The sequence below is a fragment of the Balaenoptera borealis genome, assembly GCF_965194805.1.
Source record: "Balaenoptera borealis genome assembly, chromosome: 1".
Classification (NCBI taxonomy): Eukaryota; Metazoa; Chordata; class Mammalia; order Artiodactyla; family Balaenopteridae; genus Balaenoptera; species Balaenoptera borealis.
In genome coordinates this window covers 12,726,593-12,741,412 of record NC_138860.1, presented here as the reverse complement: position 1 = coordinate 12,741,412, position 14,820 = coordinate 12,726,593, and the positions used below count along the sequence as shown (strand labels likewise).

At 35.0% G+C, this 14,820-nt stretch overlaps 1 pseudogene across 1 annotated transcript in view; it reads left to right on the top strand.

The window, feature by feature from the left end:
- LOC309630368 (small ribosomal subunit protein uS15m pseudogene) overlaps positions 1-14,820 on the top strand; it is a 31,248-nt pseudogene extending 16,428 nt beyond the window's left edge. The window contains exon 1 of the transcript in view: positions 1-14,820. This exon is cut by the window's left edge and continues 16,428 nt beyond it. The product of the transcript in view is annotated as a small ribosomal subunit protein uS15m pseudogene (transcript).

Below are 14,820 nucleotides of genomic sequence, written 5' to 3'. Positions count from 1 at the left end.
GCTGCATGTAAGGACTTGCCTTGGCTGCTGCCACTCTGTAACTTAATAGTTATAAACCTCAACTGAAGAGGTTTGACTGAGGCAGTAAATCAGGCCCTCCAGAGTCACTGGCTGGGAAGGTTCCAGAACCTCTGGCTGGTTCAGATCTCATAATGCCCCGGGGGCTGAGCTCACAGCAGTGGTGCAATAGGGGCCCCTGAGCAGTGATAGTGAACACTGAGCCACTTGCTGAGTGGTGCCAACCTGGGCACTGATTGGCTCACCCTGCCCATCAGTGTACCGGGTGGGGCGGATGCAACTGATGTAAGCTATGTTCACAACAAAATACTAGAATAGTCAACTCATCAGCATATAAAAAGCATTATACACCATAACAAAATCGGGGTTATCCCAGGAATGCAATGAAATAAATGTGATACATCATATTAATTGAATAAATAAAAACAACTACATGATAATCTCAATAGATGCAGAAAAAAATTTTGACAAATTTAACCACCCTTTCATGACAAAAATACTCAGTAAGTTAGGAGTAAATGGAAACTTTCTCAACATGATAAAAAGATATCTATGAAAATACCACAGCTAACATTATAGTTAAAGGTGAGAGAAGAAGACTAAACACTTTGAAAGCAAGAAACAGACAGATAAAGGCAAGACATTTGACCCTTACAAGGTGCTCTTACATTGAAATTAAAGCACTAAGAATAGCTGATACAAAAAATGCGTAATTGGCATCTACGTGCTCACATAGTTTCTTTTATCAGCTATACAAACTGTTTGTTAAATGCCGGCCAAATAAATTATGCATATTAATCCACATTAAATAAAATGTGTACGTGTAAGTTTTCTGAGAAAAGTAAAATTGTGTAAAATATAAACATTATAATTATTTTAATTTTCATATAGGCTGTATGCATATGCATTTATGGTTATTTTTAATTTCAGAGTACAATGTTTTCCATACCTAACCAGTTCTTGCTATAAGAACTAGTTACTTGACATATTATAGTCAGTAATGACTAGTAGTAATGGTATAACATTGAAGATGATATAAAAGATTCTCTTAAGAAAATTTGCAAACATCAAAGTGTGACAGAAATATTACTATGCATTTTTTTTTTAATTTTGTTATTTATTTATTTTTTATTTATTTAATTTTTGGCTGTGTTGGGTCTTCGTTTCCGTGCGAGGGCTTTCTCTAGTTGAGGCAAGCGGGGGCCACTCTTCATCGCGGTGCGCGGGCCTCTCACTATCGCGGCCTCTGTTGTTGCGGAGCATAGGCTCCAGACGCTCAGGCTCAGCAGTTGTGGCTCACGGGCCTAGTTGCTCCGTGGCATGCGGGATCTTCCCAGACCAGGGCTCGAACCTGTGTCCCCTGCATTGGCAGGCAGACTCTCAACCACTGCGCCACCAGGGAAGCCCCACTATGTATTTTTAAAATAAAAAAAAACTTACACATAGATCATGTGAGTATAAATAACCATGTTGATTCCATGTTGATTCTGTTGTTGGAGAAATTATCACTGTTCTACTTAAGAAATATAAATATATTGCTAGAACCGTGTTCTTCTCTAGGAAGAAAAGGAGAATGATTTGTTAATAGGTGGGGGGTAATTTTCCCTGATATTTATTAATAAAGCTTTTCTCTAAAGTAATGAATTAAGAATCTGAGACTATTTCATAGTAAACATCTTTGTTATCAGCTCCAAAGCAAACTGTATATGGTAGCCCAGTTGAAAGATTTCTCTAATTCTATATATGTGGCTTTTACAACCCTAATTTTCCCCTGAATTTGTTTTTCCTTGAGTATCAAGCTTCTTGAATCTTCTACTATTGAGAATATTTCTTACTAAAGTAATTATAATAATTACTAATTTGATACAAACCATACGTTTTAGGATGCTAAGTTAAGAATTATTCTATATCATTAGTTTATTCAATATAATTAATTGTATTTGCATAAATACAAAAAAGTGAAAATGAGAAAAACATAATTGGAAAGCATTAAGCGCAGCTGTGTATTTAATGCAAGGTTTTTTTATGGCTATTTCTAGTCTAAGTGGGAAATAGTATATAAAAAATACCACCTGTGCATACAAAAGAATTTTAATAATTAAAATAAATGACATTTTCCATATATTTGCAAGTGATTTTTTCTGGTTTTCTAAAATATATTAAGATAACCCAAAATTATGAAATTATAATCCAAGCTCCATAGCCCAAGATATGAGCATGTTATGTTTTTAAGCAGAACAAGAATACCTATTTTTTTAAGTTTATGCTCAAAGTATTATTTTTTGCTCTGGTTTATGCTCTAACACTTGAATCATATTAATTATAGGTTTGCTAGACCTAATTTTACAAGAAAAAGTATAATTAAAAATCAGTATTTTCCTCCAATTTTCTTTTTTTTTTTTTTAACACATATATGAAGTTATTAGACAGTTACAATCTGAGTGAGGGCTGGGCATCAGTAATATCATTGCATCAATGTTGAACCTCCAGCGGAATTCCCTGGCGGTCCAGTGCTTAGGACTCTGTGCTTTCACTGCCGTGGGCCTGGGTTCAATCTGTGGTGGGGAACTAAGATCCTGTGATGGTGGGGGGCGGGGTCTGGTCCTCAGCTGGTCCCAGCAACATCTGGTTATATTGGCTCCAGCAGAACTTTAAGGGCCATCAAGGACCCTCCCAAGACAACACCCAGGGACCCTCCCAGCCAGCAGGAAGGTCACACCTAGCCCTGGAGCAAGCAGGTTGTTGAGTCAGTGTGTGGGAGGGTCCCAGATCTTATCAGCAGCCCAGGAGGGTCCCAGCTTAGCCAGAAGGGAGAGGTGCAGCCGTGAGGACCTCTTAGAATCATCCTTCCCTGGTTTCAGGACTTAACGAAGCTCAGGTTCTTCATGTCTCATCACAGAAAGAATTCAGTGTGAGACAAAGTAATGGGTAAGAAGTGGATTTATTTAGAGTGAAACACACTCCACAGAGTGTGGGCCATCTCAGAAGGTGAGAAAGGCCTCTTATGTTGTTTTTAATGTATAGAATATGGATTGTTATAGACTGAATGTGTATGTTCCCCTGAAAATTCATATGTTGAAACTCTACCCCCCATGTAATGGAATGAGGAGATGGGACTTGTGGGAGGTAACTAGGATTAGATGAGGTAGTGAGGGTGGAGCCCTCTTGAATGTGATTAGTGCCCTTATAAGAGTCAGGAGAGAGCCTGATTCTTCTCTCTACTCTCTACCATGTGAGGATACAAGAAGTCATCAATCTGCATTCTGGAAGAGGGTCCTCACCAGAATCTGACCATGCTGGCAGCTCGATATCCAATTTCCAGCCCCCAAAAATGTGAGATATAAATTTCCGTTGTTTATAAACCACTCAGTCTACATATATTTTATTGTAGTGTGAACTGACTGAAATACTGCCTTTCAAAAATAATACTCTTGTAAAGTCCTCAAGTAGAGGGTTAACAATTCAATTCTAAGTATTTAAATTTCTCTTTAAATTGTATTTTTTCTGGCTCCACCACTTAGTTATCATGTGACCTTGGTCAAATTATGTTTCCCGTTCCTCAGTCACCTCATTTAGACACTATTTTAGACTGATGACAGAGTTTCAGAGCTTGGGTTACGGAGCCTGACTGCTGCACAAGTACCTAAGAACTCACAGGTAACTTGACTAATTTGAGTGTGTGCATGTGTGTGTGAGTGTGTGGGTTACTCATCAGCTTGGGCAGTTTGTGGGGATTTGTGAGACACACACTTAGAAAAGTTTGTCTTCTATACAAAAGATTACATTAATAACCATGTTTTTGGTATGTTTAAGTTCCTTGAAATGCTCTCGTGATCTCAGCTGACATTTTTGCTAGAGTTAAATTGTAGAAAAATTATGTGACAGAATGAACTCATGCTTCAATAGCTAAAACTTACAGATTTGCTTAAATGGAAATTTAAACATCTATAGGAATTTAAATACTAATTTTGTGAAAAGACAGCTTTTATTGGAGCACATTCATCTACTTGCATTTTTTTTTTAGCAGACTTTTCAGTTCTGGAGGACTTTTATTTATCTATGTGCATTCAATACATTGTGTGTTTAGTATCAGTAAAGTTTTCTCCAAACCGACTGTCAGGTGATATGAATTTCAAATGAACTCAGCTTTCAATATGTCAATCACAGTAATAAAGAAAAGCAAAATTCTTCAAAACTGGGAAGCATCACAGTGGTATGTTCAAGATATTAACACTGAGACTAGGCTTATTTGTTAATTTTATTCTATCTATTACCTTTGTCATTGCTTACCTAACCATTGGGACCCAATATAAAAGACATTTTTCAAATATATGGTTGATGGATAGTTAGATCATTTATGACAGTAGCTGATAGACCAAGAAGTAACATGGTAAAAGAACACTCATTTTCAGAAATTGCTGTAGCATAATGATGTTGTTGTAGTATCCCAAAGTGTAAGAAAACTATTGCTATGATTAGCATTCCATACCATTTTAAATGCATGATGACACAAGTTTTTCGGAATATGCTAGGTAAGGAGAATTTCAAAGCACTTCCTGATTTTTAACTCAACTTTTAAATTTTTACAAGTTCAATAAACATTTAAAAAAATGATCCTAAATAATTTTGTCTGATAATATTGTCTGATGTCTTCAGGCAAATTTGATTAGCAGTTGCTTCATGCTGATCTTGATAAGTCATCACATTCAAAGCAGATGTGCTTTTCAATAATCCTAAATTTAAATTCTTTCAGTTCTTTTTTTCCTCCTAAAGTGTGTATGCTCTTCAGAAGCATTCAATTTCATATCAACAAAAATATTTAAATGCATAAGTTAAAGAGTGTTCCTTTTAAATAAGCATTCTAAACTACTATGAGGCTAATTTTGAATGAGAAATGCTGCACTTTTGAAGAATAGCTATATCATTAATCTGTAATCAGCCATTGACATATTCATTTGTTCAAGAGACCAGCTGTTGGTAGGACAATTTTCATAAAATTAAGAAATCAATGTTATAACCATATGCAGTGTTTGATTTGATAAAGAGTAGAATTAGTAATAAAACTAGAGTGTAGTACTTCATAAAGAGATGACATTCATATAACCTTAACCCTTTACACAAATAAATCTGAAATTAAAATGTTTTTTTAACTTAGAAATAATTTTTTTCACCTTCCAACATATGTTCTGAAAGTTCTTTATTTGTGTTTTGTAGAGAAGTGATATCAGAAAAATGTAACTCCAAAGACAAAAAAGTGAGCTAATAAATATGTCCTTAGTATGAATATCTGTGACTAGGTTAAAATAAATCCAACAATAATTTACACATAAAATTCCATATATAGGTCATTTTGAGATAAGATAATTACCATAATAAAAAATGTTTTGATACAAAATACTTAATCTAATGATTTGAGTATATATTCTCAATTCTATTCATACAATTTAATTCATGCAAACTAAAGGTAAATTGTTTAAATCAAAAGAAAAATAATTTAGAAATAGAGATTATTTTGGAAATCAAATGAGTCAACACAGGGTGATAAATTATGTGTGATCTATTGTTATAGAAAGTAAACACAAATAATACACAAAATGACCTTTATTGTCTAGTTTTAATAACTTCTTTGAAGAAATCATAATCAGAGGACTTCTAAAAGTATCAATCAATTGTATACATGTAATTTAATAAGAAATATGAATACATGTGCACTCATAGATATCAAAAGGTTTGAAATTCAGTTCTTTAATTCAAGCAGGTAGGAAAAATGTGATCACAGCATTATGATATAATTAGAATAATTGAATTACTTTGCTAGCTTAAATAAAAAGAGCTCTACAAATGTTGAGTATTTGATTTAAAATCAATTCTTTATGGAAAGAAAACCCTGTTCTAACAGGTTATATGTTGAATAACAAAGGAAACATCTTCAATTTAGGTTTCTAAATTGGTTTTTACAGTTCTCCACTAAAATATTTAATTGAAACACTTTAACACTTTGCATGTATAAAGATGCACAAAACGTCAAATAAAATGACCATAAGCCTGCCTTGTTGAGCCTGTCCACAGCCTCTATCACCACCAAATACAGCTTTATTAATGAGACCACTAGCTGAGGCAAGAAAATATCAAGCCTCACATACTGTATCTTCCTGTTCACAGGTTTTTTTTTTTTCAGTTTCTTCAGCAGTGAGAAATTAAGGAAAACAATCACAGAGGAAACAAATCTCATCACAAATATACTTTTCTAAATGCCCTAAAACCTTAGCTTCAACCCTGTAATTTTGCAACTTCAATTTCCTTAATAATATAAGGGTAAAGTAAAATAAGCAAGCAGACAAAAACATAGCAGCAAATTATTTTACATTCTTTTAATGGAGATAAGGGGTCTCTTTCCTGCTCTTGAATTTGAGCAGGATTGCTACTGCTTTGATCAAAAAAAGATGGTGTTTTAAGTTCCAACTGTTCTCAGCACTCCACTTATTCTTCTGATTAAGTGGGGCGGGTCCCTCGGGGGTCAGAAGCCACCATGCTGAGGGCGGCGTGGAGGGCGCTGAGTCCGATTCGGACCCAGGCAGTGACCCAGGCCCCAGTCCTCGGGCTGCTGGGCGAAGGGTGCGCCAAGCTTCTCTCCGTCCAGCGGGACCTTCCCTCACGTCCTGGAGGTTTCATCCTCCGGGCCACCCGTGGATATGCCACCCAGAAACCAGTCCAGCCCAGCCATGAAGATGACCCACCCCTTTCTATGCTGCTCAAGGACTACCAGGACATCCTTGGAATTGAGAAGGTTGATGATGTCATGAAAAAACTCTTATCTTTGGAAATGGCCAACCGGAAAAAGAAGCTAAAAATCAAGAAAGAGCAGCTGATGGACAAGGTCGAGGAAAACCCTAAGGACACCAGCTCCCTGGAGGCTCGAATCGTTGCCTTGACTGTCAAGATCCGCAGTTATGAAGAACACATGCAGAAACAGAAACATCGAAAGGACGAAGCCCACAAGCGCTATCTGCTGCTGAGCATTGACCAGAGGAAAAAGATGCTCAAAAACCTCCGCAAGCCCAACTATGCTGTCTTTGAGAAGACATGCAGGGAGCTGGGGATTGAGTACACCTTTCCCCCTCTGTACTATCGAAAAGCCCACCACCGCTGGGTGACCAAGAAGGCTCTGTGCATTCGGGTTTTCCAAGAGGCTCAAAAGCTGAAGAAGCAAAAAAGGGCCTTAAAAGCTGCAGCTGCAGCAGCCCAGAAACAAGGCCAGAAGAACCCAGAGAGCCCTTCCAAAACTGAACCAGAGGCAATCAAAGAAAACCAATAAATGTTAAAATTAAAAAAAAAAAAAAGATATTTTCTGCCTTGCCTCATAGCCATGTATTTGGTAATAAGAATAGCAACTAAATTTTTTATACTGAATATCAATTTCTCAAATAGATAAATAGGCAAATGTATGAGGATTATAGATGGGGCCCCTTATAAGAAAGCTTTTGCCTTCTTAAAAATTGGAAGACGTATATTTGCAATATATATGACTCTTACAAAAAATTCAAATGACTATATTAACTTTCAGTCAGAAGGAATGCTTATTATAACACTACATTCTTTTAATAAATGTTATTAAAACACATATAAAAGATATAAAATGTTATTAAAATGAATTTAAAAATCTATAATATTTAAAATGATGCTCTTTACAAAAATATTCATAAATTAAGTAAGATGCATTGTTTAGTTTTATATTTTGTTCAAAGTAATTTTATTTAAATATAGGAATTAAAAAGTATATACCTCTGGCTTTGATTTTATTTTACTAGGTGTCAGGAGCTCAGCTGAGCTGGGTGAAAGGGGAGCTGCCAGGTATCAGGGTAGCCAGTTAAGGCAACAAGGCAGAAATGAAAGAGTTAAGACTTTGATCACTTACTACAATGAAATAAGAGAAAGGCTCAGGACTCCATTGCATTTTACCCCATGAAATGGAGCATGGAGACAGGTAGGTCAGTGCTTTTCACCCCACTTTGGAGGGAGCCCCAAACAAAAGGCTCCAGCAGTTTTATGAACCCTGAGTTGGGGGTAAGGGTGAGGATGGGGGTGTGGCACAACCTAGGGAGGCCCAGGCATGGGAAAGTAGTGAGTATTGAATCAGAGTGGGGAAAAGTTATCTTCAAGGTTTCCCCTTCCCTCCCCATATGGAGGCCTGTCTCTGCCCAAGGCCTTAGCTAGAGACCAAGGAATGAATGTGAGGAGGCTAGGAATTTAAATACACAAAGAGCAGATCCACCAGAATGCCTGAAGGGACTTCCCTGGTAGGTGTGGAGCCAGAAGGAAATATACAGTTGTATCATTCTTTTTCTTTTTTAATTAATTTTTATTGGAGTATAGTTGATTTACAACGTTGTGTTAGTTTCTGCTGTACAGCAAAGTGAATCAGTTATGCATATATATATATATATATCTCCACTCTTTTTTAGATTCTTTTCCCATATAGGCCATTACAGAGTATTGAGTAGAGTTCCCTGTGCTATACGGTAGGTTCTTATTAGTTATCTATTTTATATATAGTAGTGTGTATATGTCAATCCCAGTCTCCCAACTTATCCCTCCCCCACTTTCCTCCTTGGCAACCATAAGTTTGTGACTCTATTTCTACAATTGTATCATTCTTAATATTGACAATCAACTAACATTTATTGAGCAAATGCTATTACTAAGTTTCACAAATATTATTTCCTGTTGTTACTTAATTGAGTCCTCATTAAACCATGAAACCATGCAAGTTTGGTCATATATCAGCCCAAATCTTGAGACTATTAAAGTGCAGCTCAGAATTGTCAAGACACTCGCCCTAGGTTACACACTACTAAAGGACTGAAACTACTTTTATCTCATTTCTGTCCTATTCACTAATGTTTTATCACTGCATATCTGCTTAGGGCACAAAACACTCCAAATGATGGATAATCCATGACAATGTAAATAGCTACTGTGTACATATTTCTCTCACTTTTTTGCAGTTTTTTTTTCTAGTGTCCAGAGACCTCTTTTGAACTGATAGGAAATAGCAGGCATACAATTCAGAGGGATAAACTTTGTCATGATAAGAAAATGATGTATCTGAGATTTTTTTGTTGATACTGGTTCAGCCATTTTCTTCTTCAATTTTTTTTTTTTTAATATTTATTTATTTATTTATTTATTTTTGGCTGTGTTGGGTCTTCGTTTCTGTGCGAGGGCTTTCTCCAGTTGCGGCAAGTGGGGGCCACTCTTTATTGCAGCCTCTCGTTGCGGAGCACAGGCTCCAGACGTGCAGGCTCAGTAGTTGTGGCTCACGGGCCTAGTTGCTCCGCGGCATGTGGGATCTTCCCAGACCAGGGCTCGAACCCGTGTCCCCTGCATTGGCAGGCAGATTCTCAACCACTGAGCCATCAGGGAAGCCCTTCTTCTTCAATTTTAATATAGGTTTCTGGTTGAGCTTAGAATATTTATTTCCATTACATGGAAATAACTCTCTCCTGTAGTTAAATACATTTTGGAATTGCATTTATTATTAGGGGATAGGATTCTAAAAAAGACAAGGGTGGCCCTTTAGGTGTTTAGATACCCGATGACATTATCGTGTATGTTTTCTTTCTTATATCTTTGTGTTGATGAAAGTAGGAGCTGGGTGTAGAAAAAATGAGCAATATGCTGCTTGTGTTCTGAAGCTGCTTAACATGTAGAGGCATAAATAAACAAGTATTTAAGCAATTATACAAAGAAGTAAATAATAAAACAGTGGTGGGATGCTATTGAAATGCATAAGCTGGAAACAACCCCTATATAGAAAACATGGAATTGTTGACCAAATTATTAGCATGAGGCAAATATAAAAGTAGTTATTTGGAATAATGGTATTCTAAGAAAATGGAATACAATGTGTCCAATACTGGAAAAAAAAATATCAAGAATAGCTGAATAGAGAAAATACAAATTATAAATAGTTTTAATTTTCAATTTTGATTCTTTTAGATCTTAATAAATAAGCATTTGTTTTGTTGTTCGTTTTTAGATCACTAAGTTTATCATTTTTATTTCATTTTGTAAAGCTTGGCTATTATTTTCTCAATTATTTTTAGTGTCTTTATTCTCGTTCTGGAATGCCAATTACATATATATTAGATCATTTACTCTTGTTCCAAATTCCACCTAGGAATTGTCCCTGTGTATTTATTTATTTATTTATTTTAGCTCACTTCTTTCTGTGATTTTATTTCATAGTTTCTACTGTTAGAACTCCAATTTGATTAATTATTAATTCTTCAGTGAAATATCAATTTCACAAGTTATATTTTTATCTTTAGAAAACTTTTGCCTATTTTTAAACTCTTTATTATATACATGCTTTCATGTAAATCTCGAAGCATATTAATGATAACTTTCTATTTCTTTTCTGCTAATCCCAGCGTTTCAGTTTCTGTTTTCCGATTTGTCTTCTTGCTATGGGTCATATTTTTCTGCTTCCTCACCTGTCTAATACATTTATTTGATGTCAAAACTGATAAATTTTATGTTGCCAAATACCTGATGCTGTTGTATTCTTTTAAGGAAAGTTGCAATTTTTATTGATAGACATCTAAGTTATTTAAACATGAATTTTCACAGCCTGAGGCTCATTTTTTATTATTTTGGACAAATCAGAGTAGTCTTTACTTTGTGGCTCATTCAGCCCCATTACTCTGATGAGACTCTTCTGGGCTTTCTGTTGAATGTCTCCTATGCTTAACAAGGTCTCTACACTTTGGCTGTTGGCATATCCAACAATTTCTGGCCCTTTTTGAGTTATGGTAATTCTTTCAACTTACAGCTCCTAGGTAGTCGTTTTTTTACCTGGAAGTTAATTTTTGTCTGGCATTTTGGAAATTTCATCTGACAAATTCATAGAGTAGTATCTAGGCAAAGACTCAAGTGGATCCCTATGTAGAGTTTTTGTTTTTAAAGCTCTTCTGCTAAACTTCTCCCTTTTCTGTGGTCCTCTCTCTCACACATTCCAGCCTTCTTAGGTTCCCTGAACCTCTTATCTTTCTCTTCAGTTCAACAAAACTGTCTCGGTCTGTGTCCTCTCCCTCACTGGAAGTCCAGAGCAATGATTTCCTTCTCTCAACAATCATAAATTTATGCTGGCTCTTTTGCAATGGCTGAAAACTGTTGCTTCCTATATTTTTGCCCATCTTTCTAGTTATTTACAGTGGGAGTGTCAGTAGAGATTCTGATACTACCTCATGACTACAAGTGAAATTTTCACTATCTTTTTATAAGGAAAGTAAGTAGTTAGAAAATGAATTTATTTGTGAAGACATCACATTTTTTTACTCAGGAGAGAGAGAAAGAGAGGGAGAGAGAGAGGAAGGAAGCTGGAGGACATAATTATTTTAGTTATTTCTGTCTTACCCATAAGTGGTAAAGTAAGTCTAGTAGACATATAAGTGGACAGTATGAATAATTATTTCTGAATTCCAAATCACTAAGACCTGCAATGCCTAGATTTTTGCATGATTCCCAAGAGGATTTCCCTCAGTTTATTGGTGTCCAATGATGATAAAAAGGTGCCTCTGCTATCATTTCACCTGCTTGGACACTAACATGTGTGGGCATGTAGTCTTCCTTTCTTTGTCAGTATCCTTCACACGTCTTTTTTCAATTCTGTCTTCCTCTTTCCTCAGGATAAGAACCATACCTAGAATTATTTAAGTAGTATGATCAGTGAGAAAAAATGAGTGGGCTCTTCCTCTAGTCAGTGCAGGAATTCATTGTTCCCTCAGTTATTCTACAGGTTTTATCTGGCATTTAATGAAAAAAATGTTAATCTTAGTAGACAATGACAAATACATAAAATATGTTTTATAATATTTGACTATACAGTTGATCCAAAATCCTTTTAAATCACCTGAAATCTGTTTCAGCATATTAATTGTATGCTATTATTTAATACCATTAGTAAGCAGAATATAAGAAAACACTGTCTGGGTTTTCAATAATACGATGCTATTATTCATTTATACAGAAATGCATGCACCTTTTAAAGGAAGATTGTTACGATGTTCCAGTTACATAGGCAGGAGAGAGGTGGTTATATAACTAATTCAATATCAGAAAAGATTAAACTTTTAATCACTTAGTATGCATCCTAAATCACATAAATTATACTTTTCAGAGTTCAAATTAGAAACCAAGCTAAATAATATTTTTAATGATTGAAAATATTTTGAACAAAAGTGTACTTCTATATCTGTTTTCTTTTCTCTCTTTTTTTTAGAATAGTGAAACTATAGAATAGAAAACACTGTTGATTTTTTTCACAACATTTATGGTAATCATAGCTGTGTCTAACTGCATGTAGGCCTCCTGATATCTGCAGTTTAATATTCATTGGGCATGTTAAGTACATATTGTATTACTTTAAATATTAATTTCTTTAGGTTTTTGTCCTCAACAATTAAATATTTAAAATTAGATACACTGCAACAAATTTAATGTGTTTCTATCATTGATAATATATCATATTTTTATTTGTCACTTAATTTTTTTCCTTTCAATCGATCTTCACTTACTACTGTTTACCAGTATTTATTTTATTTACTAAGTTGACAAAAGTTATTAGAAGATTTTTAAGATCTCATTAATACATTGTCAAAAACAACAGATGCAGGAAAGAATCAAATTATGGTGGTTATTACCCCGAAGTAAGATTCTGTGTCAAAATTTAATTTTCTTTATTGTTTCTTTAAGGTTTTGTAATGTAAAATATAATAATACATGAATACCAATTTGGAAGTATTAGTGGCTTCTGGCAACCTTGAAAATGAATTATGATTCATTTTTCTCCTCCATAATCTGAAGAAAACTGAACACTGCAGTAAAAGAATGGAACCTGATGCCTTTCAAATAGTGTACAGACCTGGCCCATTTTTCCTCTTCTCTGTAACAATAAATTATCATTAAAAGAACTGTTGCAGGCATCGCATCATTCCTTACAGAATCTTAGAACTTAAAAGAATTCACCTTTGAAATTATAAGGTAAACTATTTTCGCTTCACATGAACTGAGTGTATTTTCTTCCGAGGATACTTCAGTTTAAATTTGTAAAACTTCATATAAAGATTATCAATTTAATAATGCATTTACATAAATCAGAAAGAATTTAGTCAAGAAAAAAGAAACTTTCCAGTAAATTGATTTATGGCAATTCCAGAAAGAAAAGTTGGAAGGTATAGTGATCATATAGTAAATGTAGTTTCACTTTTTGCTTTAACTGACTGTGAATGAAATTGTGCTGTGTTATATACTCATTTCTTCCTTTTATCAAATCCTGTGAGCAAATTATGATATAAACATCCAGGTTATAGTTGTTTGATACCAGTATTTTTTTCCTTTCATATATATCCTTTCTGTTTTGTTTTCAAAATCAGCTTGTGAGACACATATTAAGCAAGAAACATTTTTATATTATTGCACTTAGGGACATATCTCCATTTTAAACATTCTTTTATTATCTGAATTTAAGGTTTTATGTATTTTAATTTATGTTAAATTCTAATTAGGTAATGGATTTATAACACTTTGTTTAAACATGTATAGGACCTTCTTGACCTAAAGGAGCCAGAGTAGAGAATTTTAACTCAGAGTAAGTGGATTGGTAAAATTTGATACAAAGAAAATTTTCTAATGACAAATAAAGTATATGTTGTCTATTTTAAAACTCAAACAAATAAGACTTTATTTGTCAAGTAAGATATAATTTGCTGCCCTTCAAAAAGGAAAGAGAATATCTCCTATGCTTTGATATAAAGGTCGGGAATTTATTCACATTCTTTTCCTGACTCATTGTCAGTTTTGTTTTTTTTTTTAATTTTATTTATTTATTTATTTTATTTATTTATGGCTGTGTTGGGTCTTCGTTTCTGTGCGAGGGCTTTCTCTAGTCGTGGCAAGTGGGGGCCACTCTTCATCGCGGTGCGCGGGCCTCTCACTATCGCGGCCTCTCTTGTTGCGGAGCACAGGCTCCAGATGCGCAGGCTCAGTAGTTGTGGCTCACGGGCCCAGTTGCTCCGCGGCATGTGGGATCTTCCCAGACCAGGGCTCGAACCCGTGTCCCCTGCATTGGCAGGCAGATTCTCAACCACTGCGCCACCAGGGAAGCCCCATTGTCAGTTTTAAGAATTCAACAACCATATGCTCCAGCAGTTTCACTTCAGACTATTTATCTAAATGAAATTAAATCATTAACTCAAAAATATATCTGCACTTCCATGTTCATTGCAGCGTTATTTACAATAGCCCAGACTTGGAAAGACCACAAGTGTTCATTGATACATGAATGGATAAAGAAAATGTAGTACATCTGTACAATGGAATATTATTCAGCTATAAAAAAAAAGAAGAGAATCCTGCCATTTGTGACAACATGGATGAAACTTGAGGGTGTTATGCTAAGTGAAATAAGCTAAACAGAAAGAGACAAATATTAAGCTTATTGTGGTGTAAAAAATATACTTATGTGAGGTGATGGATGTTAGCTAATCATTTTGCAACACATACACATATTAAATCATTATGTTGTACACCTAAAACTAATACACTGTTATTTGTAAACTATATCTCAATAAAAAAAGGGATTTGAGATTTTGGTTAAAGATGGCAAGGTAGGAAGGTTCTGAACTCACCTCCTTCTACAGACACACTGAATCCACAGTTATATAAATGGAAAAATTTCCTCTGAAAAAAACCTAAAAAGCGGTGGAGTAATATTTTCACATCAGGCAAACAAAAGGGAAG